Source organism: Camelus ferus, chromosome 15, assembly GCF_009834535.1.
Source record: "Camelus ferus isolate YT-003-E chromosome 15, BCGSAC_Cfer_1.0, whole genome shotgun sequence".
NCBI lineage: Eukaryota > Metazoa > Chordata > Mammalia > Artiodactyla > Camelidae > Camelus > Camelus ferus.
The window spans coordinates 12,552,999-12,580,224 of record NC_045710.1 but is presented as its reverse complement, the minus strand read 5'-3'; the positions used below and the strand labels follow the sequence as shown (position 1 = coordinate 12,580,224).

Genomic DNA, 27,226 nt, shown 5'->3' with positions numbered 1-27,226 from the left:
TCTTGGTTAATCATTTTAAATATATTTGGATAGAAGCACACAGCCATGGGTTGCCTCCTTACCACAGGTATGTCCATGGTCCCCTCTTATTTAATTGCATCTCATTGTTTTTGCCTTCGCTCTCCCTCCTTCCATGCACACTTGTGTGCACCCATCTGTTGTCAGTTACCTCATCTAGAATGTCTGCATTAGTTAGGGTATCTCTATAGGTTTATCACATAAACCTGAAATCTCAGTGGCTTAACAAAATAGATGTTTATTTCTTGCTTGTGTGTGTGTGTGTGTGTGTGTATGCACTTTGGAGGATCTACCTCACTGTCTCTGTCTCTCTGTCTCATACGTATAGTGAGAGAGACAATTATATAAAGACATGTAGAGAAGACACATGAATGAGAGAATGAATGGAAAGGTACCCATTAAAAAGTGGGCCGTGGTTAATTCTCAATGCTAGAATTATATGTAGCTTTTATTTTCTTCTTTTCCTTTTTTTGCACTGTCAAATTTTCTAAAATAACTGTATTATCAAGAAAAAAGATAAATTCCCAAAGGTCTGGATTAACAGTATGGACATTCTAAGGCCTGTCAATATTTATTGACAATTTTTTTTACAGGTAGCTTGTGCCAATTGATACGTCCTCCAGGGACATAGTAAAGCAACTAACACATTAGACTGTCATGCGAATTATTCTAATTTTAAGAATTAGAGGAGGAAAAAACATTTATAGAGAGATACTCACCACTACATTATTTAAAATATTAAAAACTCTAGAAAATCAGGGAACTAATTGAATTATGGTTTATTTGTTGATACAATATGATCTTCAAAACATATTAGAGTTTTTACTCATGCTGGAAAACGCTTGTGTTATATTATTATGTGTAAAAAAGAAGCCATGCCAAATTATATATAATTATGATTCAAATTACGTAAAATACATTTTTCAAAATAAAAAATGACATTCCCCAAAACATGAGCAACACTTACCCCTGGCTGTGGGTTATGAGTTACCATGATCATTTTCTTTATATTTTCCAATAGTTTTCCACTTTGTTGTCTTTTTTTCTACAACAAGGGGAGGAGCTCTGAACTCAAGTCCAAAGGGCCCCAAACTACCATATGATTATTGCCAAGGCCCTTTCTGTCTCATTATCTTCCTCGTCTTTGCCGCGAGAGACTTTGAAAAGTGCCCTCCTCCCACCTTCCCTCCTGATGAGAAGACAGAACAAACTACTGGGGTGAGGGGCTGAATGAAGTAGCTATCTTTGTATGGAAGTTATCTTTGGAGTCTTGGTCTACAAAATGAATGTGAACTTTTTCTCATTCTATTCTTTAAGTATTGGTCTCAGTATAAGGATATTACTGTTGGGTGGACCCTGGGAGCACAGCATTTTAAGAAACAAAGATCTCAAGAGATTTCCAAGTTAATATTCCAAGAGTCTCTAAACCCAAGTGATAACAAAATTAAGAGGTCCTCGAATGAGTAAAGGTAGAACTGGCAATTGCATTATTTCCTACCTTGAATGATGCTTTTTCAAACGGAAATAAAAGAACAAGTGAAGTATGTGTATTTCCATGGAAAGGAGTATTCTAGGAGGAGCAGTCCCATAGGATTCGTGTTTAAAAAGGAGGATGCTAAGGGGCACATGCAGGAAGGAAAGGTACAGTCTTTCACATGAGAAAAGAACTCTTTTCAATCGAGGATCATGAGATGTTCCTGGAAGTCTCATGACAAATTGAATTCTATGTAATAATCTATTTAGATCTTGAACAGATGTTAAAAAAAAAAAAAGAAATCCTACTGTGAACTTCTTATGAAAAAAGTTTTGCTAGTATCCAGAGTGCATGGGAGGAGATGATGGACTGGTAGAAAAACAAAGCCCAGAGGAGTGTCTTTAATTGTGCGCTGTGAGATTTACTGGGGCCCGACAGGGGTCAGACTTGAGGTCCTTCCTGTTCAAAAATCTGTAAAAAATGGCAAAGACTGGTTAATTCTGCTGACAACACAGAGTTGAGGGAGGAGTAGCCATTCAACAAAAAGTCAGCAAAATTCAGAAGTGTTTGGGGGCTATTCCCTTGCCTTGAAAATTCTCGGAAATCAGTTGACGCTAGTTCATCAACGTTCACATTTGGAGGAGAATGTATGACCTACAAAGTAAGTGTAGAAGACCCAATCAAAAGTTGTTTTTGGCACAGGAATGAAGATTACATTAGTGTAACTTGAATTCCTGGATTGCTGTGGACAATGCCAAGATCTGGGACTCAACTCTAGATAAGGCAATTTTCCCAGCCTCCTATTTTAGACATGTCAGAATCTGGAACAGTGCATGCACATTTTTAGTAGGATGGAACACTTCACCTTTAGTTGGCCTTTGGTGGGCTGGCCCTGGAGCAGGGGCTGGGTAGTAGTCACTGGCACTCTGGTACGAGGTGGGTTCTTCACCATAAACAAACCGAGAAATCATGACATATGAACATTTCGTTTTATCCTTCCTTGCAACTCTGTGGAGGACTAGCAGAAATGCTATCTTCTCAAGAAGAAATGAAAGGTATCCAATTTATTATTAAGGACTGAATTTGTCTCCCCAATACAGAGAACATAGGCATTTCTTATAAGAGGAAATGCCATCAACACTTTTTGTTTATTTTTCCCACTGCTTTTCCTTCTTTCCAAACAAAGCTTTTTGTTTACTACAGTATTTGTTTCCATCTTGATATCTAGATATACCTCCTGAATTTGGAAGAGCTCATTCTCTATGAAACTGTATTGTTGCACTGTTTGAGCAAAGGTAGAAGGGTGGCATTCCAAAGGTGACAGTTTGGTGGGAGTCAGGGTACTTAAAGAAATGAAGCGTTTCTGGGTCTGGTGTGTGGTGTTTGGAGTGAACTGTTGAGATGGGGAGGACAGTTTGAAGTCATTCAAATTAGCGAGAGTTTAGGATTGTGGTTGGTGAAGTCCCCACTGCATCTGAGGACTTCAGGTGGAGAGTAAAAGGTTCTGCCTGGTTACAGAGAGATGCTAAATATGAAGAAATGACATACACAGAGGCCAGCAGATGACAGACATACAGACGAGGAGATCACACTAGTGACATGAGTCTCAAAGGAAGAAGGTTTTCTCAAGGAGGGTTGCAATGCAGTGGCCTAAAAGCTGTGGTGGAGGCCTGTCAAAATTTCTCTCTACCTGCAAGAACCAGTATCTAGGGGTCACATGAACACACACAGCACCATCACCAGAGGTCTTTGGGGTTTCTGGGGCCGTGGGTGACAGGAAGAATGCTTCTGGAGGAGTTTGAGTGAGGACTTGGGAGGAGGTCAGTATGAGTGATCTTTCCTGGGAACACAAGGGAGATGTTGGGAGCTAGTTAGTGAAAGGGGGAGTGTAGAGGAGTGGGCAAGGGCCACATTTGATGCAGACAGCAGTTCAGAAGGGACCGCAACTCTGCGGAATGCTAGGAAACATCAGGAATTAGAGAAGCAAAACCCCAGGAGCTAGAGAGAAACAATGGAGTTTAGAGACATTTAGCCAAGAGTTTTAGCAGATATAATCTTAGTGCGCTACAAACCCCTAGGAGTGGGATTTCTATTTCCAGTGAAGAGGGAGATTCCTAACTGTGTCCTTGTTTAGATCACTGATCCTCGTGTGAACTGGTCTTGCCATCAGAACCTCAGACAAAGTTGAGGAGGTTCACTCCAGCGACTTGAACCCGAGCCTTACACAATTTAGAGAATTTACACCATTTTGTAAAAGTGCTCTTCCTTTACAAGCCATTCTGGGCTCTGACAACAGGCTAGGGATGGCCGCAAGGAAGTCATAGCACTTGGAAGGCCTCAGAAGAGAGGGAAGACGCTGACTCCAAGAGTAAAAGGTTGAATGATTGTCAGGCAGGGGGCCAAGGAACAGGGGAGCAATTCTGCCAATTCTCCACTCCCCCTCCAAGTGCTCCAACCTCCCATCTGCCGCCAAGACCCATGTCATTTTTCTGACATGAAATATGTATATAATCCTAGCCTGATTTTTTAAAGCACAAGAGGGTTGATTCTGTTTATGCCTCCCTCTAACTCCCACCCAGTACAAACATTGGTCTCCAGCCTGGTAGTGACGACAGGACCTAACAAAACAGAATCCCAGAGCCAGGAAGTAAACGGCTAAGTAAACTTGCCCCCAGTCGCTGACAGTTTTAACCAGGTAGGTGTAGCGCTGGAGGACTTGGACAGGGAGGCACAGGCAAGAGCACTGGGTGGGAGAACAGCAGCAGACACTTAATGACTGACTTTTTGCTTGGATGCTAGTGCTCTTTGTCTGGTCCCTGCGTTGGGACTTTGGCATCATCTGCTGGATTCAGATCTTGGTGGCTGAAGCAGGGAAAGGGTTGCCTCAGTGAAATAAGATCTGCCTCAGGACATTTCCTGTACATCCCCAAAATACATAGTTTGGCATCTTCATGAGCAAATATGGTTCATGTAGGAAAAGGAGACAATGTAAGTGAAGGGAATCGGGCACTCGAAAATATGCAAGTCCAGGAATTGATGAACTAGCATTACCAAGCACGTGTGTTGTGCCAAAGCAAAGCCGTTTGATAACGAGTCACCGTGCTATGCGCCTTGCAGCTCTCATTTCATTTAAATCTCACGTGGCTCCGTATCAGCTACAGGAAGAACTTTCAAAAACATCATTCCCATTGTCCTAGGCAGGGAGCCATGGCATCAAAGATCTTGTATCATTTCTCATTTATTAAGGTCCCTAAAAATGTCATTAGGTTTCATCCTTTGTCTCAATGCTTCTATAAGCAGAGTAGTTCTGTTCTCTAATGTTGTGCTTGTTCTCAGCCTCTAGCTCATAACACAGGCGTTTTTTTTATCACAAACACATTTTTGAATGAATATATAAGTGATAATGAATGAAGGACTCACCCTCCCTGTAGAGATTCTGAGACACATAAAAGGAAAATGTATAAATTCAGTTTAATTTTTGATAATTGTTTTATGGGTCTCAAAGGGCCATGGAAAGGATCTTTCTCAAAACCAAAGCAAGACCTTCCTGCTCACGTGTGGCTGCTTTGCAGTGTTGCTTCTTTCTCCAGGTACGGGGCTGCAAAGGGCCTCATTTCTGTTGCTGTGGTCAGTAGCTGTGGAGTAGGGAATGGTGCCTGCCCCTCCGGTGGCCCAGGTGAGAACTTGTCCAGGCAGATCTTTGACATTTGTGGAGCTATAGGGGCTGAAGTGTATGGATCGTCTTGGGGTGAGAGTCAAGCTAAAGCTGATCCCCCAACCTGAAAACTATTAAACTTTCCTATTTGATTATTTCTTCTAAAATTAGAGAATATTAAAAAAAATAATTCTGCAAAAAAGATTCTTGAAAGTCTTGTTCTGGATCTCCTTTTCTCTTACTCCATACTCTCTCCATGAATATCCCTCCCTGTCCTGAAAGAAAGACCTCAGATATCAGCCGCTACTATTTTGATTGCCCAAGGTAAGTTCAAAAATGGAAAAGAATCTGTCTTCATAGATTATGACTCTAAAGTGTTTGTCATTACAAGAATCCATATTAAAGGACATGCACATGTGGGGATATGCTTTTAACTCCACTTCTTTTCCATTAGAAAATGTTATTCTTGATAAAATTGGCTGGATTAATTTTGAGCAGTTTTAATTCTTGGTTTTTGTCACCGTGCCCACAGGATATACAGCCTTCCCACTGGCCTGCTCCCTGTGTAATCTCCTCCTCAATTTTTGGCTCCTCTTCTCCCTGTGTTTAGACATCTGAGCTCATCACTACACTCTCCTTTCCCCAAGTGCTGTTGGGCTCTTTCCCATGCCCCTGACTGCAGGCTGGACGGTTACCCAGCAGCCTTCTCGCTAAATTAAGATGGTATCTCCATAGTGAGTGGGATCTTCTCAGCCAGGACGAAAGGAGGATCTTCTAGTTTTCTCAGCCAACGTCGGGAGATTTCTGGAGAATTGTAGCCAAGTGTGAGATGAGTTTTTATCAGGCTGCGTGTGCTAATAGTAACACTATCTTCCATTGTTTATGATGTTCCCCTTTGAGATGCGTTCTTCCTGTGTAACACCCTATATAACATCACAGCTTCCATATTTTGCAGCTGCAGGGGGCCCATTCAGATGAACTGTGGTGAGAATGGAACTCCCTTAACGTTTGCAGGGCACACCCCAACGACCAGCCCCGTGGCACTTAGATGCCTGGACTCGTGGTCTACTGGCACTAAAAGGGAGAATGTAAAGAATCTACTCCTGCCTTTCACACATGAGGACCTGGGGTCCAGCAATGGAAGGTCTTATGTATTTTCAAACAGGTAGTTGTTTAGCGAGTGGTGTGTGAATTCACATATAGAACCCACATCTCCCTATTATCCACATGTGCTAATAGCACTTGATGGAAAATAAACTTTCCTTTAACATGCAAGGTTATGCAAAAACTTTTAGTTTGTTGGATAAAATTATAAGACCTACTTCGACAAACACAGACATCTTCATCATTTAAAAGCCATCGAGAGTTGAAGTAAAATCAAAATTTTATTCTAAAATTCCTTGCATGAAAAAAAAATGTTGTTCTTACGGAGAAGTGGGGGATTTCATGGACAAAGAAGTAGATATAGGATTTTTTACAAAGTCCTAAAGGAAGACCCACAATGATTATTTACAGAGTATCTAAGCTTGGGAAGAACCTATATTTCAGCTACTGTTTACTAAATAGCATAGATTTATCTTTGAATGCTAGCTCATCTATTAACAGAGAGGGGCACAGCCCCCTGTGCTGGGACACTGGGCTGGGAAGCAGAGAGCCAGCGTCCCTAGAATTAGCTATTCTTGAGGTTCATTGTTTGACCCAGACATGTTCATTTTCCTCTCTTATCCTAGGTCTATCAGGTTGTGAAAAGAGGTTAGACTAAATGATCCCCAAGGACTCTTGCCATCTTTAATATTTTATAATTTGTTTTCCTAGAATTAGGTAGAAGGTGAAGACACGTAATTGTTGCCACAGTACAGGAGTCTCGGAAGCGTAAAAGAGACCAGGGAAGCCTAGGATGCCTAACATTCAGCCTCGCTGCTGCTTTTTCCTTTTCACCAGACTGTTTGCTGTGTTCCTCATAGCTAATGGATGGTCCCCTCCTTACAGTCTACTGGATCGACCTAGAGCAAAGTGTCCCGGGTGCCCCCTCCACCACCATCTCCATTTTCTAAATCTTGGAATCCTCAGCCTTGCAGCCGCTTGCTGGCTCCGAGCTGAGTATCTGTTTACCTGGTGTTTCCCATCGTCTGGGAATTCTCATTCGGGACTCTCTGTTCTATGTGCATCATCTCTGTGCGCTCAGCCTCCTCGCTGATTGTTCGATTGCACGGTTTCCCTTCACGGCTCATCTTTTTTCATTTGTTTCCTGTTGTTCACATCAGTGTGCTTCAGCCCAAGCCTGATACTTCCGGATCCTTCCCAACAAAGCTCTGTTTATTTTTTCCTTTCTTCTTTCTCTCCTTCGTAGAGCATCTGTGCCCTTCCTGTAGTTTCATTCCACTGGCAATTGTAGAGAATTTATCAGTGCAGTTGAAAAACTTCACGCTCATTTACTGGAAACTTCCTTCTCACTCAGGGTCTTCTTATTTGGTCTTCTTATTCTCAGGAGGTGTCATCTTCTGTGTAATATCTCTTAGTTTCTGAAGCTTCTCCATAAAATGGAAAAATAAATGCCTCAGTGTGGTAGGCAGGATTTCTAAAATGACCTCCTCCCCCTTGAGATGTGATAATAAGGACACACATCTGTGCAGGCAGAAGTGGGAGTCGTAAAGATGTGAAGTATATGGACTGGACATGGCGTTGCTGCTGTGAAGCTGGAGGAGGCCACAGGACAGCCTGGGGAGGAATGCGGGTGGCCAAGGGACAGACAGCAACCTCTGGCCAACAGCCAACAAGAAAACAGGGACCTTCATCCAACAACCGAAAACCCCAAGAAAGTGAATTTGGCCAACAACCTGAATGAGATTGAAAACAGACCCTTCCCCAGACCCTGCAGATGAGAGCCGCACCTGGCCCCACCTTGACTTTGTCCTGTGCGACCCTGAGCAGAGAACCCAATTACACGGTGCCCAGGCCTCTGAGCTGCTGAAACTGTGATGTAATAAGTCAGTGTTCTTTCAAGCCAGTAAGTTTGTGATGATCTGTTTCGCAACAGTAGGAAACTAAAGTCCCAGCTGTGTGCTGCTTTGTGCTTCTGTCCTCCTGCCTCTGAGTCAGAACCCACGGAAGTGGGATCTTTGGGTTCATTGAGTTAAAGTCCTTTCAAATCACAAGATCTCCCAAATACTGAGGTTACGGGAAGCTTCCAATTAATCTCTTAAATAATTCTAATTTAGAATTGCAATATGGCTTTATCTGAAGAAGACTGGGAATAGCCTGGCACTGTTTCCCCAACTCAGATATCAGTAACTGAAATCTTTGAATTAGCAAATGATACCCTAAACTCAGTGGCACAGTAAGGAGGAGGGGGAGTATGGAAAGTGGGTGTGAATGATGTTGGACCAACCATGTGAGAAACCAGTGTCTTAATGCAATTTCAAAAGTAAATTAAAAAGAGTAAGAACAATTTGCCAAGGTAGAAAGACACCAGAGAAGAACAGGATCAGAAATATTGTAGGCAAGTTGATGGATAAGTTCTCAGAATTGATTCAAACCACTTACACAATAGCCATTCCTTGTGGAGGTAAAGGAAATTAGGTTGGAGAGAAAAAAATAATTTCATATTTAGGCAAACTCAAACTGGCATCATCTTAAGGCTGTCTTTTCTTTCCACTTCACTAGAAAGTGAAGAATAAACTAGGAAACTGTAGAACTAAATTGTATTTTTACTCTGATAATTTGAATCTGTGACTATGAAGCATAGGTTAACAGAAGAATAAGGTTAAAGATAAAAGAAAGTTAGCTGTAAGAGAATTCTACATCAAATTGCTCTGAAGCTTTGACACTCTCACCGCAAAAAAAAAAAAAAAAAAAAATCAGCAAAATAAAAGTCAGATCCCTTGTTTGTGACCAGAGGTGAAACTGTTCAATTTGGGAAGCATCTTCTGTGAAAAAGAAGGTCTAAAGATGTCAGAAATCAAGATTTAAATTGAGCAATTTGGAGATTTTTACCTAAGTGTTTGCATTTCTATAGATCTCAGAATTGTGTGTCACTTGCATATCAAAAATTGTCATTATGTAAACAAACTTGTTTTTATAGAAATAAAAATATAATAACGTGCTAGCAATATGTGTGGCCCACGTCTAGCAAGTACCAAGAGGAGTAGATGCCGTCTATGAAACCAGGACCTTGGGGATCTCAGACTGAGCGAGAGATTAATGATTGTGTTCAGAAATTTCCCAAATTTCCCTGCTGTTGGGCAAAGTCAAGTTGTGACTGCTCCTAAAGTCATCCTAAATTAAATCTTGGGCTGGGTGTCCCCAGGTGGGCTGTGGCAGGTCCAGGTCAACTCATGGCGTTTACAACGAAATGGGAGCTGGGAGATCGCAGACCTGGGCTGGTGGCTCAGGGAGGGGATGAAAGCGCTAACTGAGACCTGAAATATGAATACTAGTGAGTGAGGTGAGGTAGGGAAGTGTAGGGAGGAGAGCATTCCAGGGAGAGGAAACAGAGAGGGGCCAGAGATAGCTCGTGTTCTTTCCTTCCTTCCTTCCAGGGATGACGATGTTGCCAACGATGATGAAAACAATGCTTTATATTTTCTGTATTTTCCCACGTTTCATAGTTACAGTATTCATATATCTTCTCTTCTTTAAAATAGCTTGTTGAAATATACAAGAGAGGAATTTATTACCCCAGTGTTGAAGATGAGGACATCTAGTTCCTGAGCAAATGAAGCGGTTCTCCCGTAGTTAGATTCACACTCATTTTACACTTTGTTGCATTTTTATATGCATTTTTAACTTATTTATCCAACGTTATTAAGTATTATCATTAAGATCATCTCCATTTGGAAGTAAGAAACTGAGTATCAGAAAGTTTACATAATTTATCCAACATCACTCCAGTTGGTAACTATGAGAGCTAACCTTAAAAATATCTCCATTGCCTAGCCTGCCCATTTTACCTGAAATGATGGAAAACCTATTAGAGTGATAGACCAAGTCCTAAATAATTCTTTTCCTCCTTGACTTAGGCCCACCCATGGGCAAATCAAGACAACTTAATTCTGTTACATTGAAGGCTTTCTTCCCACATCACCGTGTCCAACATTGGAAGCTGCCTATGATTTTTGCTGCGGCAATGATCAAAGTATTAGCACATCTGTCCTGTGTATATTTCAATGATCAGTCACCAGGCCAGCTAATAGAAAATTAAATATACATCTGTTTATTGTGTCAGAGGAGAGTTTCTTCAAATTTTTTTTAGGGTTAGGGAAGATAAGAGAAATAAGAGAAAGCTTGACAGATGATGGGGGAAATGGGGGAGGGAGAGGATGGGGGATGATGGTTCCAGGAATATGGAGAAACTTGGAGGAATGCCCAGAATTTGGAGTGGGAGCTAGGGAGGGAGACACGGGAAAAATAAGGGAGGCGATAAAGACAGACTCAAAGTGTAAGGAGGCCTTGAATGTCAGGACAGGAAGTTTGAAATTGATGATGGAGGCACGGAGGAGACAGAAGAGACATACAGGGACGTGAGTAAAGCTGTCACTGGAGCCCTGGAGGCCTGTCACGGGCATAGGGAGGCTGGCTGGCTGAGGCTTGGGGAAGAAAAGATTGCAAGGGAAGGGAGAATTTCCAACCCTCATGTGCCTCACAGATATATAAATAAAGCACAATAAGGACTATAATGAGGAAATAAATGTCATAAAAATGTTTGATAGCAGATGGGACATAGAAACATGAAGAGATGCCAACAGCCTCCAGCCAAGAGCAATAAGGGAACGAGTTTGGTCTAGATGACCTCGAAGCTTTGTTCCAACCTTGCAGATTCTGTAATTCTATGCTTCGGTTCAATTTATTGAATTCCACTAGCATTTATTTGCCAGCTACCGCCTATGTAGAAAACATTGTGCAGGGTGCTGTGGTGGAGGGTGGGGGGTGGGAAGGGGATATACGATTGAATATAATCCAGTTACCTATTCTGAAGGTCTGTGCATCCTGGAGAGAAAATCTTGCAAACTCTAATGCATTCCAGAATGAGTAAATGACCTTAGAGGACTGTACCTGTCATGGAAGCCTTGGAGGGGGAGCTGGACACACTTAAAACTCAACTAGGGGTGGGATGATTTTAGGGATAGGCAGAGATATGTGAAGACCCTTACAAGATGGAAGAATACTCATGTCTAAAAGGGGTAAGAAAAGTGCTCTGGGAATGACCGTTTTGGAGGCAGAATTCTAATTCACACCCTTGTGTAACTCCCTCTCCTTGAGCGCAGTTGGGACCTGTGGGACCTGTTGGCTTTTTCTAGCCAATAGATGATGTGACAGGTGGTGGATGCCACTCCCATGATTAGATTATGTTATACGGTAAAGGTGAGCTGATAACAAGGCATTTGCAGAGATGAGTTGCCACTTGCGAGAGTTCTACTTGGCGAGAAACTATAGGGCCTCCAGGTGCCGAGAGCAGCCCCCAGCTGACCACCAACAAGAAAGCAGGACCTCAGTCCTATAGCTGCCAGAGACTGCATTCTACCAATAAACAGATGGGCTTGGGAAAGAACCCTGAACTCCAGAAAGGAAAGTAGCATGGGGGACACCCAGATTGTAGTCTTGTGAGACCCTGAGCAGAGGCTCCAGCTGAGGCGTGCCTGGACTCCAGACCAAGAAAAACAATGAGATAACAAAGGGATATTTTTTAAGCTACTAAGTTGGTGGTAATTTGTTACACAGCAATAGAAAACTAATACTACAAGCTCTCAAGTCTGGCTGAAGCTCTGAGGACATGTCGAGGGTCAATGGGAGATAAGGCTCAAAAGAGTGTTTGAATTGAGGCAGTTTAGTCCAGTCCAAATTAGAGTCTATGTAATGAATGGAGTCTGGTTCATATTAGAGCTCAGTAAAATTTCAGCGGGTGGAACAATGTTGGGGGACACCATGTGCTCAGTGGTGATGGTGGTGCTGTACTTTGGGGAGCAAGTGGAGGAGTAACTATACAGAAGCAGGTAGCAATCAGCACCATACTGTCTTTCTAGCACTTGCCTGGAATAGTGGCTGCCAGGTTGCAGCTGTTGCGACAATTACCTCTGGGGCTATGCCACTCGCATCGACGGGGTTAAAGGATGAGCGAGTGTTATTAGAAGGCACAAGGGCAGGAGTGAATTACGGCTAGACAGACTGCCATGCAATCCTAGAAGCAGGAGGTGTAAGAGTATGAACTCACCTGAGTAACTCTACTCATAGGTGATTTACTACAGTGGCAAGACTGGAAGAGAAGACTTTCTTAATCTGAGTTGAACTTTCATGGAGTTACAATTGTCAGAGATGAGAAGTACCTTTAAAATGATCACTTTAAAATAAGAGAAAAGGAAGACACAAAGGTGGGAAGAGAACTGTTTGGGCTCCTGTAGTCACACCATGATCGGCCGACGGGACCTCCACATCTTCTCCCACCAGTCTCTCAGGGTTGGGACTGACAAAGAGGAAGGATTCATTTAAAGATGTCAACTGTTAGGGATGAAATGTGGCTAAATGCCTTGTGAATTTATATGCAAACCTAATGATTGCCCAAGCACTGCCTTGGATACTAGAGACTGTACCTCGTTTGTAATGTGTACAGTCAGTCTGTCTGTCGTCTCATCTTCTTGACTACTTCCACTCCCACTTATTTGTTTAATATGAGTTTATTGCATAACTTTGTACCTTTCCCTTTAGAAAAGCATGGCTAAGAGGAGACTCACATTTCTTTCCAGGGTAAAATTGGTAGGTGCCGTCCCTTTTTCGCCAAGTCTGCTCTCCTCTCTCTGAGCGTACATAGTTTACATGATCTTCCTCTCAATTTCAGGTAGATGATGGAAACAATAATCTTCCAGGTACGTGACTTATAATAGCTCTCCAGACTCAGCGATGCGATATTGCTGGAGTGGCAGACATTTGAGATGGCAGTTGAGGAAATGAGACAGTTCAGAGCCACCCCACGTAGACACTAAGACAAGCTCTGTTATTTGGTCGGAAATTCTTCCATAGGGAGAGCAGAGAGGAAGGGAGAAGAAGGAGGAGCATGGCAGAAAAGGCGGCATTGAGGAAGAGAGACACAGTTAGTGCAACTATTGGGAGAAGAAAAAAGAAAGGGCGCATGTAATGTTAAGCCTAACATTTTCCCCTGACTCAGAACATTAAAAACAATTTATCAAACTATGTGTGCACCCAGACATATTTTCCTGGATTGGAATGCTGTGGCCAGACCAGTCCTACAACCACCCACCCATTAAACACAGATTAATGTCCTGGAAATTTGGGTGGAGGTCAGTGACGATCTCAAAATGAAGTCCCTGTAGCCAGAATGGCTGAGCAAAGTCCTTTGCATCCTACTGGAGTGTCAGTCGGAGGCCTCATCTGATAGCAAATGACGAATAGCCACTCTGCAAGGGAAGGATTGCCCCTGAGAAGCATTCCTGGGAAAGAGCATAAAACCACAATCAAATGACCATGCTGCATCCCACGTTAAGTACACAGTGAGTGGCTCATGTGTGTGGGCTTTGGACAGAAGTCTAAGTCTCCAGATAGGCTGTTGGACTGCGAGTGCTCCTAATGACTTCACTGGCCTTGACATGTGAGGAAGCAGGACATGTACCCATTACAGGCAAATTTTTATTAGAATGACCATTCCAAGGATTATTAGCAACTTGTAAAGAATGCAATTACCACTTAAGTTGTGTTCAGCTGAATGCATTTTAACTATAATTGAAAACAAATGTATGCTTAACCGTATGGTTGGGTAAGCCTCATGATTATGACTGTTATCTTATTATTTTCCATTAATTAAAACAGCATGTGCTGGGATTTATTTGCAAGCATGCAGTGGCAATTCGATGAAGGCTCAAAACAGACTTCTCTTTAGCATTTGCTCTTCAGTCCCAGCTCAATGTGGGCCACTATATTTTTGTCACAAACTTTTTGGATCCACTGAAATGGTGAACAAAGGTATAGATGTACTTTTATTTGCATTATTTTAAGCGAATATTTTTAAACATATCACGCTGTTCCTTACTCTTATGTAACAGGAATGTCATTGATGGTTATGGCCACCTGACATTTTAATCTTGATGACTTTCAGAAGAAATCAGTTTCTAACTTCTGTTGATCATTAAGAGGCATGTTTAGGGCTTAGGAGCTGCAGTGAGTATTATGTTTGTTTTTAACCACATGCAATTGTCAAGGGTCTCATGGGATTTTTTTTTTTTTTTGCCTCAGATTGGATGTTTCATCCCAATGTACTAGGAAAATTTGATTTTAGGGGAATTTGCTGTAATTACATAACTTGCTTTCTGAGAACATGTTTCAAAGCTTAGATTTGGAAATAATTGAACTGGCTCTAATGCTCTAATTTGAAGTGATATCAGGAAGTGACTTCATATCTCTGGACCTTGGTTTTGCCATCTGTAAAACTGGGATAACAAACCTGATCTTATCTACCTAGCAGGGATATTTTGAGACCACAGGAGATGACAGCGGTGGAAAGGTTTTGAAACCGGTAATGAATAGTTCAGACGTTGGGATCATGATAACACCAAGAGCCTTCTCTCCTTGGACCTGAGATGTGTCTCCGTTCAATGCAGCAAGATCTGGATAATTATCAGATGCAGAATAAATGTTTGCTGGAATGCAGCCATAGTTTCATGGGGTGCATCTTTAATGGTCATCATGATGCATCTAGCACAGACACACAGAGATGCCTCTCAACCACAGATGGGGGGATTTAGGTAGCTTGAAAGGAAGCACCCAGTCTTTGAGATGAAGGGCTGCTGGAATGCCTCTTGTAGAGTCTTCTCCAAGTGTCTTTTCCACTTGCTCTCCCACTGGCTTTCCTTGATCCTCTTATCATGACAAACTAAGGGTTTCTCTTTGGATGTAGCCCTGTTTCATCTTACTTGTGATCATCATCCTCATTGTCAACTTAAGGTCATCTCTGAGCTTCCAGATGCTTAGGTAAACCCAAACATGAACCATAGGATTGTGCCTTCCAGCAACCGTACAATGTGACAGTAGGAGATGCTGACCCAAGGGGACGTGCCTGGAAGAACGGCAAGCTAAGCTACAGAGAAGACAGGAACTCAGGATTCTAAATTTTGTAATGAGGCACTAGAATAAGGTTTTGGCAGAGATAGAGGAAAATGGCATTTGATTTCAAGAAAAAAAAATTGAGGAAATCAAAACTAGTTAAAGGTCAGCTTATAGAAGAATAAGTCTTTATTAAACTACCAGTTAAGCACAGCATACAAGATCTCATCAAATCCAAGCCTTGCTTACCTTCTCTCCTTAGCTGGTCATTCTCACCTCTCTTTTATTTACCAGGCACATTGACTCTACATTTGAAAAACATTTGGAACATTCCCCATTTTCTGAATGTGCAGTGTTTTTAGGGCTGTTGTCTCTGCTTGGAATCTCTCCCCCCGTCTCCACCTGAGGAGCTCACCGTGATGGCATAATTCTGTATCTGTCTCCTTCACAACCCATAAGCCCCTTGAGAGCAGCAAGTTGTCTTGTTCACTTCTATGTTTTCAAAACTCAGTCGGGTGCTAGTGCAGAGGGTGTATAGACTGAATCTAAGTATGTATCATTGATGTCCAATAGAACTTTCTGTGATGATGGGAAGGAGTGTTCTGTATCTGTGCCATCCAGTCCGATAGCTACAAGCCATACGTAGTGACTGAGCACTTGAAATGTGACTAGTGCTGCTGAGGAACTTTATTTTTAATTGTAATGAATTTATGTAGCTCACATGACTAGTGGCCACTGTACTGGACAGTGCAGATACAGATAATGATGGGAGAGGGGCCAAAAGTGATCCTAAGAAAAGGTGCTCAGGTTCCACGCCAAGGGGGCTGCTATAAACCTGCAAGAGTGAGACTTGGTACGAGAAAGGACATATTGCCCAACACCCACAACCTTCCCTTATACAATGTTGGTCATACAGTGCCATCGCTGGCTTGGAAGCTTGAAAACACTAGCATCCATAAGCTATGCCCTCTCTCTCTGACTTGCCTCTGCACCTCAGTGCTGGACACACTCTGTATGGTTGGTGCCTGTAAAAAGAATCCTTTCTCTAAAGTATGAAGAGGCTTCTAGGAAAGAAATCAAATTATGGAGGAGGGAATGAATTTTTTAGGGTCGGCTGAAGGAGCTGTCCTAGCAAGAGACAAGGCTGGAAGGCCCCTCTCCTGGGTGGAGCCGTCTTGCCTTTGGCTCAGTCATTTTTATAAGGCCAAGGAAGGTACAGGGCAGCCAGGGAGACAGAGCATGTCTGGGTCAGGGAGAAACAAAGAGCACTGCAGGGTCACCAGTTGGAACAAACTGAAACCGAACACAGATGGAGGTCACGCTACATGCTTTCCAGATGCCTCCCTGGAAGCGGTTCCTATTATATCTCTGCAAAGGAGGTGTTTGAAACAAAAGTGAGATCATCACAGCTCCAGGACCATGTAACCGTGACTCTCTAGAACCGCAGTGTCCATGCTGGGGTTATCTCTGGTCATTACCCAGACGGGTTCTTAGCATGGCTCCAGAAGATCCACAAGGCCCCTGAATTGTAGGTAAATATTGTGCATATAAGCATTTTCCAGAAAGATGACACTTGGCATTCATAAAAATTTCAATGAGATTTACAAATCAAAAGATTCCAAACCACTGTTCTATTTCACATCCCATCTCCCATGTCCCAGGTGAAGAATTTGAGGCTCAGAGAGCGAAAATGGCATTTCCTATGCAAAGTAAAACCACAATGGGATATCACCTCACACTTGTTTGAATGACTATCATCAAAGAGATAAGAGTTAACGAAAGTTGGTGTGGACGTGGAGAAAAGTGAATCCTTGCGCACTGCTGGTGAGATTGTTGGTACAGCCACTGTGGAAAATAGAATGGAGGATCCTCAAAAAATTAAAAATAGAACTACTGTATGATGCAGCAATTCTACTTCTGAGAACATACCCAAAGGAAATGAAAACACTAAGTCGAAAAGATATCTGCACTCCCATGTTCACAGCAGCATTATTTACAATAGCCAAGACTTAGAAGTAACTGAAGTGTCCATGGATGAATGCATAAAGAAGTTGTGGTGTATATACACAGTGGAATATTATGCAGCCTTTAAAAAACAAGGAAATACTACCCTTTGCAACACCATGAATTGGCCTTGAAGGCATTATGCTAAGTGAAATAAGACAGACAGAGCAAGACAAATACTGTATGAATCTCCTATGTGAAATCTAAGAACAAAACAAAACAAAAACAAACAACAACAAAAAAACCCCCAAATTCACAGGAAAAGAGATCAGAGTTGTGCTTACTGGAGGTGGGGAGTAGGGAAAGGGAGAACTGGAGAAAGATGGTCAAAAGGCACAACCTTCCAGTTATAAGAAAATAAGTACTAGGGTTGTAATGTACAATATGATGACTGTAACTTACACTGCTGAATGATATATAGGACAGTTGTTAGGAGAATAAATCCTAAGAGCTCTCATTATAAGAATTTTTTTCATTTTTCTTTTTTTGTCCTTTTCTTTTTATTGTATCTATATGAGAAGACGGATGTTAGCTAAACCTGTTGTGGTAATCATTTCACAATATATGTAGATCAAGCCATCATGCTGTATGCCTTCAACTTACACAGTGATGTATGCCAATTATTTCTCAATAAAACCGGGGGAAAATGACATTTTCCAGATCATGCCTTGAGTCAGTGGCAGATCAAGGATGGAAGAGAAGAGAACCAGGGAATAGCTTATAGTTGCTCATTACAGACCGGATTCCGTTTGCCCCATTTATGATCAGCACTTTTGGAAGTGGTGGTTCTGTTTCATATTCACCTAACACATCAAAATCTACCTTTATTTCTCTGATCTCCGCAATGTGTCATGAGAAACTCTGTTGTGCCTGATTGAATACCAGCGCTGACGTCCAGTCTTCACGATTCCCAGCGGCCACTGGAAACTGTAGAATTACACACATGTCTGTGGATTCTCACACAAACCAAATATTGTCGGTAGACCGAATAAATTATGGTTTCCACATAGGGATGAGCACCTTAAAAATAGATGTAGACAATGTGGGGATAAACAAAATGCTAATGTATGTAAAAATTAATTCATTTGAAACAAAGCACAAAAAGTAAAACAACTGGCATTGAGGCTGTAAGCTGTGAAATATTTTGACGTCACAAGGAGCCACCTCACTCTCACAGAAGTATGAACCACCCCTTCTGCATTTCCCTGGTTTGGCAATCCTGAGAAATGGAGTAAGTTCAAGTGGGTATGTTCTTAATGAATATATTGCTAAAATGCTTTCTCTAGACCACAAATTGAAGTAAGCTACTGACATTTCTCAAGTGAAGGCACCCCATCCTACAACGAGGGTCTCTGATTCTGCCCGGCACCCTCAGCTTCACTGAGGCCGCTTAGAAAGCACATGGGTTTCGGACCTTTAGGGTGGTGGGCTGTTGGTACTGTCTTTCCTGGGGATGTTGGGCTCACCATTGGGCAGATGGGTTAGGGTTAGAGTCCCTGCAACAAAACTGGGGACAACTGGTACAACTACATACTCTGATGGGGAATGTGGTCTGGGGTTGACTGGATGACACACTGCCAACTGAGTGGCAGACACGCTGTCTCATCCAAGGTCCCAGAAGGAAGCAAATGGCCAGTGCGGTCTGCCTGGCTTACTTATAATGGAGATGCCATGTATTATGCCCCCTGCTTAGTTTATTCTCACTGGGGCTTTTCATAAATGAAAACTAACTTGTGGATTGTACTGTCGTGAGCATTTAAAACATACAGTTAGGGGCACACCAGTCGTTTCACTTCCTAGTTTTCCTCCTAAGGACCTTAATTAAATTCTAGGCCAAGAAAATCCCAAGGGACTAGGACCACACACTGTGTTTTAGGAGATGACAGACTGCTCCCACAATAGCCACAAGTAGCCAGATTCTTAAAGAGCACCCCCTGCACCACCCCTCGAGGCATTTCCACTCGGTGTTGCTGGTTCAGACATCTGCGGACGGCACCCTGTTCAGCAAGTAGAGCGCCGAGGGCCGCCCTCTGCCGGAGGAGCTGGAGGAGATGGACCTGGGCCCCAGTCCCCCTCTGGGAGGCGCACTTTGCACTTCCTCCGGAAGGCTGTGGGGTCGCCTGCCAAAAGGACGTGCATCTCAAGAAGCTGGCTCCGGCAGGAGGTGCAGGGCCAGCGGAGAAACTCGGATTGCTTTCTGTTACAAGACAGTGGGCTCACTGGAGAAACATGTTCCAATTTCGCTGAGGGTTTGTTAATAGAACTGAGTGGGTTTCGCTCACCGGACCTTCTCCTTACCCAGCGTGGCAGGGCCTGACTCCCCAGTGTTTCCCGCCTCACAGAGGTAATGCAGGCTCCTGTGCCCTTCCCTCTGCCAAAGGCCACCGTGTGTGACTTCACGGCCCCTTTAGTTTAAGGCTTGTTTCCCTACCATGGCGCCACCCACCTCCATTTCTCATTTGATGACTCCTTCAGTCATCCATACTTATCATAATGGGTTTACAGAATGTTTTTCCAGAAAATAATTTTGACTGTGATATGTGGGGCATAATCTTGTGTATTTTGAGAGAAGGTTATACTACCAAGGTGAGGACAAACAACTGGAAATGAAGAAGAGAATGCTCTGCATCAGCCTACTTTAACATTTTTAGAGAGGGTTCCTACTTGTTTGTTGGGAGTTGAATTCCAGGTGTGAGAAGTTACTAGGGCCACACACACACGTGACTGGAGTTGGAAATGAGTGCTGAAAACCAACAGCACTTCACATCGTGGGCTCTTCTGTGAGGGTGTCTTGCTCTCTTAGCTGCTAATCAAAGGCCTTAGGAACACAGAACTGCTGACCCCTAGCCTGTCTGAGGCAGGATCTCACACACACCCTGTACGTGGTACACCCTGGGATCGCCGTGCTCCCTGAGACAGACGGGAGAAGCTTACAAGATTTAGCTAGTTTCCTAAGAAAGAGACTGGTCTTGGAGGTCTGGAACGATGTGGTCAGGATAAAAGGATATGATTGAAGAATGTCAGAAATGCCAGGAAAATCTGGAAGATGGGCCTTTCACTATCGGTGCCCTAAAGCTCTCCCAGCCCAGCAAAGCTGGCTGATAACTGGAATCTCCTTATCAATGCAGGAGAACGAATTCAGAAAACAATTCATAGTGGACCAGTTGCTTTTAACCACCGGATGTGGAAGGGTTTTCCGTATTGACTGAACTTTTAAAGAGAACATTTCTCAATGTTGGTTTTAAAAGAAGGGCGATTATTTTCATTAGCAAGTGTTTCATGAATACCTACTCTAGGCGGATCAGTAACCCAAACATGAAAACAGACTCAGCTTTGAGGGCGAGGCCCACCCAGGCTCAGGGGCTTCTAGAGAGCAAAACTGGCCATTGGACTGAAAGGAAATCCAGCCCAACAGTATCTTTCTGAACAAATCCCTGAGAAAAAAAAATAAGAGAAGATAAGACAGAATACTAGCTATGGAAACGCAAACTGTAGGTTCGCTAAAGGAATCAGTTTTGTCGAGATCCTAGAAGGTGAGAAGATAAAAACTAAAGCAAACTAGATGGGTACGGTTGATCTTCTTTCTTTTTTTTTTTGGTCATGAAGGAAACTGGCTCAGAGAAGGTAAGGGACTTTTCTGAGGGAGCAGAGGGAAAAACTGGGTGAGTTTCCAATTTCTTAATTCCAAGTCTAGTCTGGCTTCCCTTCCCCGACAACCTTCACTTTCGTCTCCTTGCCTTCCAGAGCAAGCCTTAACGTCTTTCAGTTCATTGTGCTAGAGCTCTGACTGAGGCCAGGGCACAGTGGACAGGAGGTCGTCGTTCGGCTGCGCGTGGGCTTCTTCCTCCCTCAGTTGGAAACGCGGGCTGTTACTGATGGGGTGCTGTGCGTGATACCAAGAGCAGAAAGTTGCTAGATGACTGTCTGGTCGAATCTGGTCCCCTCCTCAGAGGGTTACTTTTCCAGCATGTATTTTTCAGTAGAAGCAGTAAGAGCTCCTTCCGCCACTCCAGGTGGCTGTGTCTCTCCCCACACATTGTAAGGAACAGGACAGTCCCTACGGCGGCTTGGTCCCCGGCCCCCAGGCGGACCGTGTGGGGAGAGAGGTGATGCTGCTTCAGGGGATCCTGGGGCAGAGGCTCGGCAGGAGGGACCAGGAGACGGAAGGTGAAGGACAGGGATAAAGGAGCAACCTTGGGCAGTGCCAGGGCTTTCCGTGTCTGGGTAAGAAATCATGGGAAACTCTCCTTAGAAACCCTCTTTCCTGAGACATGGGATTTTATTATCATGTTGGACCCTGAGATAAAACTCTTCTACCAGGAAGAGAGGGATTGACAAACTCATCAGTTATTCATTTTGGTGAGTACTTTTGGGTTGTATGCTAAAAGTTGAATGGAAAAACAGCTGGTAAACGGGCATACACACACATGTAGTAAATCAGCAGACATACATGCTGTCAGTTCTTCCCAATTTTCTGTCCCCACGTAAGTGTAGAATTTAGGTTGTGTTCTGCAAAAGACAGACATTCCCCCGAAGGCTTTTGCTCACTCTGAGGTTTCACAGAGTTATAAACCACCAGTCCAAGGCAAGCCTGGACAATTGGGCAAAATGGAGCGTGCTAATAGGGACAGTGTGTTGGGAGGCGCTGCTGGTGATGGGTCTTGGATTGGAAGCCCTTCGGGAAGCTCTCACAGCAGCTGATCCTGAATACCCTCAGCGGCAACCACAGTGAAGTGCATATCTGCACGCACCTGGGTCCCAGCGGGAAGGTCTAAAAGTACTCACATTTTCTTACTATAAGAACAAAGAAAATCTGTCCTGCTCTCACTCGCTCATCTGTTCCTTCTTATTTTGTCCCTGGTCAGGACCAAAAGATAATTCTGGCCATGGCAGGCTACCTCTGAATGTGGCTGTTTTCTGCTTGGTTTCGGTCACATCCAGGTCACCTTTACGGAAGGCACTTTGCATTCTCATACTGGGCTACCGTGGAGTTCGCAAACTGGGAATACCTGGGTCCAAACAAAATGATGTCAAGGAAAGAAGGAACCGTTCTGACACTCATTTGGCAAGTATTTATTTATCAGAACAGGGCTCAGTGTTGGAAATAGAAAAAACTAGACAGCCCTTGCTGTGGAGAGGCCCACAGTGTGGTGGGAACGCAGATGTATAAATGGATGATCACAAAACTGACGTGTGTTAATAGACAGGTATGCATGAAGTATAATGGTAGCACGGAGAGCAGTCATCTCCTGTACGAGCAGGAGTCATAAAACAGGTGAGACCTATGAAGAATAATCCAGGGTTCAGCAAGCTGGGGAAAGGATATAAAATTTTAGACAAAAACAGCATATGCAACATTGCAGAAATGGATATTATGCTAATCTACTACTCTGACTCACGTAGAATAAGATGCTGATTGCATTTCCCTCTGTGAGAGAGAAATAGACAAACATCAGGGTGGAAGGGGGACTGAGAGAGAGGAAGATATTGAGAAACAAGAATATAGATCAATTTGGTAGACCATTGCTTGTGTTAGCATCACATGGAAAAAAGACAGAAAGGCTCTCCTTCAAAATTGTTGACTCATTTGTGCCAATAACTAGTAACTTCCTATTGCTGGAATTGTGAAATTGAGCCTGGAATGGAGCATTCGACACCAAGGCCTCGTCATAGAGCCCACTGAGTCAGAAGAGCAGTGCGCTGCGGAATCCGGGAGGCTGCCTAGCTCAGGAGCCGATTTTTCCTTTCCTCCAGGCCAATGAAGCATCTTGAAGTGGAGCTCTCTGATCTGGAGATCATGTGAGCGTGATGTTCCCCCCAGAGTTACAAGATGCTCCCAGTGGGTGGATGCCATTAACTCCATAAGGCTCCCAAAGGAGGTGGACTTCTTGGTCCACCGAGGGCCGGAATCCGTCAGCAACTGTCCACAAAAGGACTCCCCACTGAAGAACCAGCCCCCAGGCAAAATACACTTTATGGAAAGTGAAGCAGTACCACGGAAGGACTTGGCCTCTTCCTTGATCCTGGGCTGGGAGTGACTCCCTGGGGAGGACTGCCTGACCATGGCTGTCAGAGGCTGTGTCCAAGTTCAGATTTGAAGGGAGCAGCAGACAGCCAACTGCAGGTGTGGGCATGCCCCTCCCTTCACCCACAGACCTTCTGGAGAAAGCTGTGCTTTCTGAGAAGGGCCTAATGAAAAAGATCAAGCTCACGCAGAGGCCCTGCTGTGCAGGAAGATTGCTTCCAAGGAGCGATTCATTTTTAGTTTAACAACTGTGCATTTGGTCCCCACACAATTTATCTTCGTGCAAAATCACATACCTGTGTGCCAGATGTGCACAGCTGTATGTGAGCAACTGCTGATCTATCTGGATCACATGCCAAGGGCCTGTTTCTTTAAATTAGGGGTGGGTTGAGATTTGGGCCGTGTGAAAATTTCATTTTGAAACCAGAAACCAAGTGAGCCCGGGCTACACTGGGGGGTTGGAGGATGATGAACCAAAGTTGAATTAGTCTTTTCCAGGACCCCCCAGAACCTCCCCCTTCCATGACCCCTGAAACTCAGCTGCACTCTGGGTCTGCAGAGGTTAGGCTATCTGGAGACTCAGTCCTGCCAAAGTGTGCGCCCTGGTAAATGCTTGCGGTGAAACTACAAACCCTCTGCCCAGCCCTCGGGAACTCCTGGAGCAGAATCGAACTTGACATTTTTAGTTTGTGTTTCAGTTTTTCCCCCCTGGACTCAGAAGCAGCAAGACCACAAAACACTCAATGAGGTCTACCCCCCACCCCCACCCCAGCAGCAGGGGTAAGGCCATTCACGGAAGGGCAGGGAACCAAGGAAATGAGAGGGCCAGTCCCCCCAGAAACCCATAGCTGTGCAGGCACTGGGGGCCCCCAGCACCAGCGCATGGGCGCTCCCCTCTGGTCTTGCCCGTCTCTTTTCGTGGCCAAAGATAGTCAACATTGAAAGAGCTCCAGTCATCATTTTGTCATTTCATGACGGATTTATTGAGTGTCCACTAACGCCAGGTGTGTGCTTGGCATCAATGGTGGTAAAATGGTGGACACATAATAAACGTTCAGTGTGTGTTGGTGGCCGAAGAGATTACTGAAGATTTACCACTTTTCTATTTTTCCTTGACCTCCCAGATGCTAAATACTAGGCATGAAGCCTCCCATTAATTCTCACAACTCCATAGGCAGGCTTATTTTAAGACCACTATTATTACTGTTTTGCCGGCAGGAAAGCTGAGGCTCAGAGTGGTCACAAAACTTACTTAAAAATCACCTATCTCCTCCATGGTGGAGCCATGATTAAGATTCAGCTATGTCTGATTTCAAATTCTGCCTTCTTTCCACCGTGCTGCTGTCATTCCTTCTCCCTCCTGGCTGTTATCAGAGCCCTAAGAGAAGGCTTCTTTGTCCAGGAGAACATCGCATTTGCTCCTCCCAGCCCCCGAGCCATGCCCTTTTAATATGGACCCAGCCCTCAGTGTAACCTCCTGGTTGTCACAGCTCCCAGTCCCATTCTGGTTCTCATATGGGCAGGCGCTGTAAATCAGCTCACAATACACAGGCTCAGTTTGAATTTCAGCAGAGTTCTCTAGAAACAATAACCAGATGCAATTCAACTCGCATTGCGTCCACATAAGGAATCCATTCCAAGAAAAGTCAGAGGATGCACTGTGATTCGCAGTCAGATGAATGACTTCTAATCTTCCCTGGGCTCATTTTAGAACTCAAAGAAGAAATAACATCTAGATTAATTTTAGAGTTCAGCCTTTGCATCCGGCCTCAGGAAGAATGCATATATAATTTAGTCCTAGAATGATGACCCCTTAGATCACAGATCACTCATGGGTAGGGACTCCTTCTAGACACCTGCCACACTCAAGGCAATTTCCTCTTTTCAGTTTCAAGAGCAATTTCAGACTTTGCTTTCTTAGAAGCTACTTAGAAAAACCAGGACACCATCCTGGGAGTAAAACAGGATCCTCCAGGAATTACATCATTTATTTTTCAACAAAGATTAATTTAATTTGGTTTAGTTTAACACGAGTGTATGATCGTAGATTTGATAACCAAATAGATGCCTTGACATAAATTTCAGCCTTGGTTTAGCTCTCTTCCAGTGAGAAAAACAAAGACTCTCAACGGTAATTGGTATATCACCCCTCCAAGGGGGAGAAAAAGGCTAGGCTTTCAATTTTCTTAAACATAAAACTTGAAATCCACATATAATAATAAACAAATGGTTTAAGGCATTTTATGTCATAAATGTGCTGCCATTATTTAGTTATGAATTTTCAGGTTCAGGAATTATGCTAAAACCCAAGGGTCATTATGGAATGTCTGTATATTTGATTTCCTAAGTTCCAGATAGGTTTTAATGTGTTCAATGTTATACCACTGCATTCCCCAAGCTATTTCTTTACCCTCAGAGACATGTCCTAATAACAGGCCTCTGTGTCTTCTGCTTAGTGAAAGTGTGAATAATAGCTCCAAAAAGTATGTCTGTCTGTGTGTGTGTGTGTATATTTTTTCACTTTAACATATGTTCCCACATGGCCAAGTGGTTGAACCCAATACAGTTAACAACTTAGGAAGGGATTCATTGAATTTTCCAGGTCTCTTCATGGCCAGAGTTACTTTGTAAGGAGACCCTAAATGTGGAATAATCAACATGTTAAAGTAATCTAGATGTTTATGATTTGATAACTCTTTGGTGCATTGTTTAACAACATGTTTTCAATTTACTTTCCTTCAAATAGCTCCAAATAACCCCGTGATTTTGGATGATTGATTATGGGAATGCTGCTTTTACTGTACATCCAAGGTAATTTTAAAATTACATTTTCTTTTCATTGTTAAGGGGTAAAATCATTTGCAGGTCTTGACATGATTTATCAGAAAAAGGGGGACAAAGGGTCAGTCTTGGCCTCACTCCATTAGAACATTAGCATGTGAGCCCAGAAGTAAAGCATTAGGCTTCGTGGCAGCTGGGTCCTAATCTGAGTGTGCTAAATAATCAGCTCCGTGGCCTTAGGAAAGTCATTAAGCTCTTGTGACTCACTTTCCTTCCATATAAAACCAACAAAACAATTGTGATCGAAACCTCCCATAGAGATTATGATTCACTGTAACTGGGGGCAAGACCTAGATATCTGTATTTCTCCTAAGAACCTGATGTTTATAGTCAAACAAGTTTGGAAAATATTAGATTAAATAACTTCTAGGTCCAGGCCTAAAGTTCCATGACTCTAGAACCAAGGCTTCCTGTCTTCTAGACATTTTTCTTTCAACGTAACCATTTTATTACATAATGGCGTCCTTACTTCACCATATAGCCATGTAGATTTCTCTCAAACACTGTGCTCAAGCTTTTATTTAAATGAACTGTTTAATCCTCCTAAGAGCCATACACTGTCAGCATATTAGTCATGGTTATTAATCCTACCTGCTACAACAAACTCCCCAGTCTTAGTGGCTTAACACGTGGAAGTTTTATTTCACACTCATGTAAAATCTTCCTCCATCTTGCAGCTATGTCATCTGGGATAGATGTCCTTCATGGGAAGACAAAGATAGGAGACACTGGATCTTACCTATCATCACAGGAAGTGACTTACTACACTTCTGTTCACAGCCGATTGGCTGAAATAAGTCACATGGTCCTGATCCAGTTAGAAGATGAGAAATGTCAAGGAGTACATGCAGGTCAATTAACCAAAAACGTCCCTGCCATAGGAGGGGGTCTGAATGTTACAGGTTTAAGGAACTGAGGCGCATGAAGGCCAATTAACAGCAGGGTTTCACTTGAAGATTGTCACTGATGAAGAACGTCACGTGGTATTTCATTCAAGAAAAGGGGCATGCGTTAGTCACAAGATGCCAAGATGTGGCAACAACCTAAATGTCCATCACTAGATGAATAGATAAAGAAAATGTGGTATATACATACAATGGACATATTCAGCCTGAACAACAACAACAAAAAAGGAAATCTTGCCATATGTGACTATGTGGATGAG

At 43.3% G+C, this 27,226-nt stretch overlaps 2 long non-coding RNA genes across 16 annotated transcripts in view; one reads left to right on the top strand and one right to left on the bottom strand.

Moving 5' to 3' along the window:
• LOC106730484 overlaps nt 1-27,226 on the bottom strand; it is a 432,222-nt gene that overhangs the window by 50,715 nt on the left and 354,281 nt on the right. The gene's annotated exons all lie outside the window — the stretch shown is intronic.
• The window catches only part of LOC106730486, a 283,593-nt gene that overhangs the window by 222,387 nt on the left and 33,980 nt on the right, over nt 1-27,226 (top strand). For all 15 annotated transcript variants that reach the window (XR_004326155.1, XR_004326145.1, XR_004326157.1 and 12 more), the window contains one exon: nt 25,967-26,031. This is a non-coding gene — a long non-coding RNA (uncharacterized LOC106730486). The remainder of the gene's footprint in view (nt 1-25,966; nt 26,032-27,226) is intronic.